The sequence below is a fragment of the Alnus glutinosa genome, chromosome 1, assembly GCF_958979055.1.
Source record: "Alnus glutinosa chromosome 1, dhAlnGlut1.1, whole genome shotgun sequence".
In the NCBI taxonomy this organism is placed as follows: Eukaryota; Viridiplantae; Streptophyta; class Magnoliopsida; order Fagales; family Betulaceae; genus Alnus; species Alnus glutinosa.
Genome location: NC_084886.1, coordinates 23,361,156 through 23,367,911, shown reverse-complemented (window position 1 = coordinate 23,367,911; position 6,756 = coordinate 23,361,156). Strand labels below are relative to the sequence as shown.

The following is a 6,756-nucleotide window of genomic DNA, read 5'->3' as shown; positions in this document are numbered from 1 at the left end:
ATTTCCTAAGTTTTACGAAGCTTTTAGTCAAAAAGTAGAAACCAATTAAGAGAGAGAGAGAGAGAGAGAGAGAGAGAGAGATTCTTTTGTACAGCCAATGGTGTGAGAGATTAGCTTGATTCTTTCACATCCAGCAGCAACAACAGTTCTTTCTCTGTGCTTTGCTTTCAGGTGATGCTTCTTAATTTTTCTCATTTCATTTCTTTTACTTACACTTGGGCTTTCCCTTTTGTATATATAACTGTTCTGGGTTGGAATAACAGTTAGCTTTCAATCATTTATTCAAGGTGCTAAGGATTTGCAACTATTGGAGGTGAAAGAAAGTGCTGAAATTCTCGTATAATTATCATGGATATCACAGCGTTACACTTTGGATATCAGATTCGAAAGAAACTTTTTCTGTGCTCTGGAAACAGGAACATGTTTCTATCAGTTTTGATTTGGAAAGGAGAAAGTTATTCTTCTTTCTTTCTTATCTCTCTGAAGAACACAAGCTCGAACTCTCCTTTGACAGCATTTGGCAGATTAAGCAGCATCGACCACGTGGCCAAGCTACAAAGTTTCTTCTCATTCAGGTTTGTTGCTTAACTGCTAACAACATTTCTACTGTGGTTGAGATTCTTGCCTTGTTGAGGATGTAGCCGTTGCCTGAGTTTCCATGTTTGGAGTGTTGCCTTGCTGGTTGTGAATTTGTTAGTTACATATTGCTGGTGCACAAAAGCATCAAGTTGGTAATGATGTTTCTCTGTTAGTTATGGTAATTGTTACTTGTAACTTGCTCTTTGTGTTTGTGAGCTTGTGTATGTTAACTTGTACTAGTCATCTGAATACTTCAGTTTAGATGTGACTACAAACCCTTTTCTTTTCATTTCTAACACATTGGATCTTTACTTGGATCTGATCCACCCAGATATATTCAATTCTATAGCTTGTTCATTTACAAATTTCATTAGATACATGAATGAAATTTCTTTTTTTTTTGGATGAACTAAAACATTTTATACCAAACTCAAAACTTTCCAGTCAAAACTGAATACAACCCCCAACAAGGGGAAAAAACAACCCTGCCAACCAATAAGAGCCAAGCTCAAGAGCAAAACAGGGAAAAACAGTGCACATTTACACAAAACCTACCCCACGCTATACAGATTCCATTCCACGCTACTAGCCAAAATCTTTGTCTTCACTTCCCACCTGATTTGAGCTTTAATTTGTTCCTCAAAACGGGGAACATTCCCATGCAGTAAATCAGAGAAGATTGCCTCCATATATGATATACTCAAACAAAGTCTGCAAAGGGTAGTCCAAAGACTTTTCCCTTTAAGAGCAGACGAATTCCACTCTGCAATGTCCTTCCAAGCCTGCTTGGGGTAACGAATAAAACAGGCATCAATCACCTTTCCACACCCTACCACTGAAGCTACAAGAGAAACAGGTGGTCTCTACTCTCCAAGCAGCCATAACAGAAAGGGCAGAGAAGATTGCCTCCATACCCACAAAGACTCATCCTTTCTTTGATTGATATTTAGAAAAAAAGGGTCAGTTTACTTTATACAAATTTTGTTGTTTGTGTAAGTCTATATGATACGAAAATTAGCTTAGTGGTAGTTGGATAGCTGTGATCTGCAATATTCTTGCATTGTTGTTGTCAAACATGTACGAATACTTTTTGTGATTTCTAACCAAAATATTTTTTTAAAAAAAATTAATCCAAGTACTTTGACCCTTCGGCCGACAAAAAGCATTCTTTTTATGGGTAAGACTAGGTTTCATTAATTAAATTAATTAAATAGAAGCAAGATACACATATATAGGACGCAACAAGATTAAAACAATAAATTAAAAATAAGCTTAATAAATAACTTGATCTAATAACTTTTTGGCCTACCAATTAAGAAAGAACATGTATACAATTTTCTTCGAATTAGATTAGAGGGATTTTATTTTTACCTAGCTCAAATTATATAATTTTTTAATTAGTATATGAGAATAATTATTAAAATAATATGTGCTTTTGAATCCAAAATGCGGAATGATTATAACAATGCTTTTGTATATATATATATACAGCGGAATGATAACAATGTTTTTTGTATCATCATTCCGCTATATACACAAAAGTGGACTTCGCTGCCCCCACTTAATTTGCCTCCATGGGTCTTGTCTAATTAGTTTGTTTGTTTTTTTTTTTTTTTTTTTAATTTTTTAATTTTTATTTTTAAAAAAATTGTTACCAACATGTCTTTGTTTGTCACGGGTTTCCTTTCTTGAGTTGAATATCATTGTAATGAAGTGATTGTTTTTACAATCACACAAGCCTAGCTATCTATCTATCCTTTGTCTCCATCTCGAGATTTCAATTCAAGTGTTTTTTATTATGTGTTTGTGATTTCATTGCAATTGATAAGAGTTTTTTTTTTCATGGATTTGGTTTTAGTGACTATATATTTTTCTTGACAAATTCGTCTTTCTATTGCTAGTTACTTTGTGCTCCTAGGATTCATAAGAAAGATGTCACTTGTGCTAATGGTTATCAGTGGCTCCGGGAAGTTGATTTCACTCCATCGTGTGGCATTGGCCAATCTTCTGCTCTATGTTTGGAGCTTCCACAAGAGGGTCGGCTTCAAAAATTTCCTGTCAATTTTGTCAATTATGAAGAAAATGAAGGCCAATTTGTTCTTCAGGAAGGGTCTAACTTCTCTTGTAATTCAGGTCTTGTCCCCCTTGTGAATCCACCCCCGGACTTTAACTTGCCATATAAAATCTTGTTCAAGATCAACTCCTTGGTTCAGAATGGGTGTCTTCCTGGGCCTGCAATTGATATCAATTTTTGTCGGTTGGTCGATCCTAAGAGAATAAAACTTGAGTATATAGAAAGTGCCATGGAAAAATTGTATCATTTAAAAGAATGCTGCTATGAGCCTGTAAAATGGCTTCGTGAGCAGTATAAAAGATACGCCACGGATAGGCGTCTTCCAACGCCTCCTGCTATATCTTTAGATGATGGGTTGGTATATGTACACAGGGTTCAAATAACTCCATCTAAAGTATATTTCCGTGGTCCAGAAGTGAGCCTATCCAATCGTGTCTTACGCAATTATCCTCAAGATATTGATAATTTTATTCGCGTTTCTTTTGTTGATGAGGACTTGGATAAACTGCATTCAACAGTTTTATCTCCTGCTGCAAATGAGGACAAGCAAACTAGCATTTATGAGAGGCTGCTTTCCATTCTAAGAAACGGCATAGCTATTGGTGATAAGAAGTTTGAGTTTCTTGCCTATTCAAACAGTCAATTACGCGAAAATTCTCTTTGGATGTTTGCTTCAAGAACAGGTCTTACTGCAGCGGGCATTAGGGAATGGATGGGTGATTTTAGTGAAATAAGGAATGTGCCAAAATACGGTGCCAGACTGGGTCAATCTTTTAGCTCCTCAAGGGAAACTATGCACATTGGCAGGCATGAAATTGAGATGATTCCTGATGTAGAAGCTAAAAGGCTTGGAATCACATATTGTTTCTCTGATGGTATAGGGAAGATATCTGCAGAATTGGCTCGCGAAGTGGCTTCAAAATGTGGCTGCAGAGGTTCGGTTCCATCTGCATTTCAGATTCGATACGGTGGGTTTAAAGGTGTTGTTGCTGTTGATCCAACATCATCGATTAAGCTGTCACTGAGAAACAACATGTGTAAGTACAATTCAGAGAACACATCCCTTGATGTTTTGGCATGGAGCAAGTATCAGCCATGTTTTCTCAATCACCAAATTATCACTCTTTTGTCTTACCTCGAGGTTAGTGATCAAGTTTTCGAAAAGAAGCAAAAGGAGATAGTAGATCAACTGAATGCTATATTAACAGATTCATTGAGCGCACAGGAGGCACTGGAGTTTATGTTCCCATGAGAGATACCAAAGATTCTAAAGGAAATGCTAACTTGTGGTTACAAGCCAAATGAAGAACCATTTCTTTCGATGATGTTACAAGTATTACGTGCATCTACATTGATGGACTTGCGGCAGAAAACAAGGATATATGTTCCAAATAGAAGAAATATGATGGGATGTCTTGACGAAACTAGGACATTGAATTATGGTCAAGTATTTGTGCAAATTTCTTGTTTCAGGAGGCAGCTCGAAAACGATTCGCCGCTCAAGTTTAGTGCTAGCAGTTCGGACCTAAATAATTTTATTTTTGAGGGCAAGGTAGTTGTTGCTAAAAACCCCTGTCTATATCCAGGAGATGTGCGTGTTCTAAGGGCTGTTAATGTGCTAGCTTTGCAGCACATGGTGGACTGTGTTGTTTTTCCGCAAAAGGGAATGAGGTAAGACTGTGATATCCCATAATAGATACTTCTAAAGCATGAAATCCTATTAATATGTGCACACACACCCACAAAGACACAAACATACACAGACAAATTGAGTTTACACATAATCCAAGAGCAACATAAAATTCAGGATATGCTAAAGATCTATATATATACATTTATGCATACACTTGCATAGTGGAAAGTTGCTTTCTTTGTCTTATTTGTTCTCTTATCTTGGCAACACACCACAAAGTTGTATACAACATTATCTAGGTATATACTGTTGACTAACTTAGTCTAGTAATTGTATCAGACCTCATCCGAATGAATGTTCGGGAAACGATTTGGATGGAGATACATACTTTGTTTGTTGGGACCCTGATCTTATTCCTCCTCGACAAATTGATCCAATGGATTACATCGCAGCACCAATTATGCAAGTCGATCATGATGTTACAATAGAGGTACTACTCAATTGCATCTTTGAAATCTATATGTTCTTTTCCCAATGTAAAAGTAAGGCATGTTAGCTCTTCCTAAACAATATCTACACATTTGTTTGAAACCACTTTAGGAGAGAACATATCTTCATCTATCTTGTGTTACTCTAGATTTTGCACTTGTTAAAAGTCAATTATGCATTTTGTTAAGTACACACAGAAACAACTTTTGACAGGTAATTTTAGAAATTTTAATTTTTCTTGTTCTTTAATAAAAATTGAACAAATTAGTCGAAAACGTGCATCTTTATGGGCATAGAAGAATACTTTAAGTTGGATTCATTGAAAGGCTCTTAAAAAGCAACTCAAAACTCAAAAACAGTTTCCACCTTTTTGTTGCGATGAAGTTTGCCCAAAGCAAAGGCCTTCTCAGACATTTACAAAAGACTTTTTAATAACCTTTTTTTTTTCCCTAAGATTATCTTTTCTCTTTCATATGTATCCATCTCGTTTGCAACAAATTCCTTCTATACCTTACATAATAAAGCATGTTATTTCTATGATACAGGAAGTTCAGGAGTATTTCCTCAATTACATAGTCACTGACAATTTAGGAATCATTGATAATGCCCACAAAGTCTTTGCTGATAAGGAGCCTCATAGGGCAATGAGTAAAAAATGCATTGAGCTTGCAAAGCTACACTCAATTGCTGTTGACTCCCCTAAAACTGGTGAGGTTGTCGAAGTACCATATAGTCTGCGTCCCAAAAAGTATCCAGATTTCATGGAAAATCATGATAAACCTACCTATAAATCACAATCTGTGATCGGAAAGCTTTTTCGACAAGTGAAAGACATTGCATCGTGCACTAGCCCTATAAATCTCTTCACCAGGGAAGTAGCAAAGCAATATTATGATCCCGACATGGAAGTAGTTGGCTTTAAGGAATACATCAGCGATGCTTTAGATTACAAAAGTGAATATGATTCCAAGTTGGGAAATTTAATGGACTATTACGGGATTGAAACAGAAGCTGAAATACTCAATGGCAAAATCTTAAAAATGTCAAAATGTTTCAACAAGAGGAGGGATATGGAAGAAGTTAATTATGCAGTGAAGTCCTTAAGAATGGAAGCTAGGACATGGTTCAACAAGGGTTTTAGTGACTCAGATTCTGACTCTCATATTGTGTATGCAAAAGCATCAACCTGGTATCATGTTACGTATCATTATAGTCATTGGGACTGCTACAATGAGGGAATGGATAGATCTCATTTCCTTAGTTTTCCATGGTGCATATGGGACAAGCTTATCCAGATCAAGAGGAAGGCAACTTCACGTATGTCATCTCTGGAGCATCATTTCAGTCATAGATTGCATTTGGACGAAGAATTTTAGCATCACATGTCAAAAACATTCTAGTCTTAGTAACCTAAGTGTGTGATCATGGAAACAGTTTAGATTTGGCTACTATTTTACATTTTCTTACTGTCATTGGTATATGTTTTTCAAAAACCAAGATATAAATGCTCCAGACAGATGTTTGGGGTTAGAATAAGTTGTAAAAATACATGTGTGGTTTGTTTCTTGTGATCTTATTCTTCAACATAATGCTTTATCTATTACCTTATTTGTAATGCCACAACTTATTAACAAGTGGAAAACATCTAGAGTTTCCACACGACGCTACTACATGATATAACATCAATCAGAAAATATTATAGTGAAAATAATTATGAATAAATTTTTCTTTTCTTCGTAGGACATCACAACCCATCTCAATAAAATATACAAGAAATTCTAATTAAACCCCAAATTTAAATAAACGTTATTATTGTTATTACAAACCTTAATATACAAATCTATTACTGTTTATCAAAAGGTGCCACAGACGACACATCAAAATATGTTACAAACTGATAAGTGAAAGTCAACCTATCTCAAAAGTAAGAGGTAGCTTCCAGTATGCCTCAAGTACAAAATCCAAGATATGTATATAGGTC

The 6,756-nt window shown here is 35.7% G+C and overlaps 1 pseudogene; it reads left to right on the top strand.

Moving 5' to 3' along the window:
• The first annotated feature begins 234 nt into the window (after nucleotides 1-234).
• LOC133877439 (RNA-dependent RNA polymerase 1-like) lies at nucleotides 235-6,339 on the top strand (annotated as a pseudogene).
• The last annotated feature ends 417 nt before the right edge of the window (nucleotides 6,340-6,756 follow it).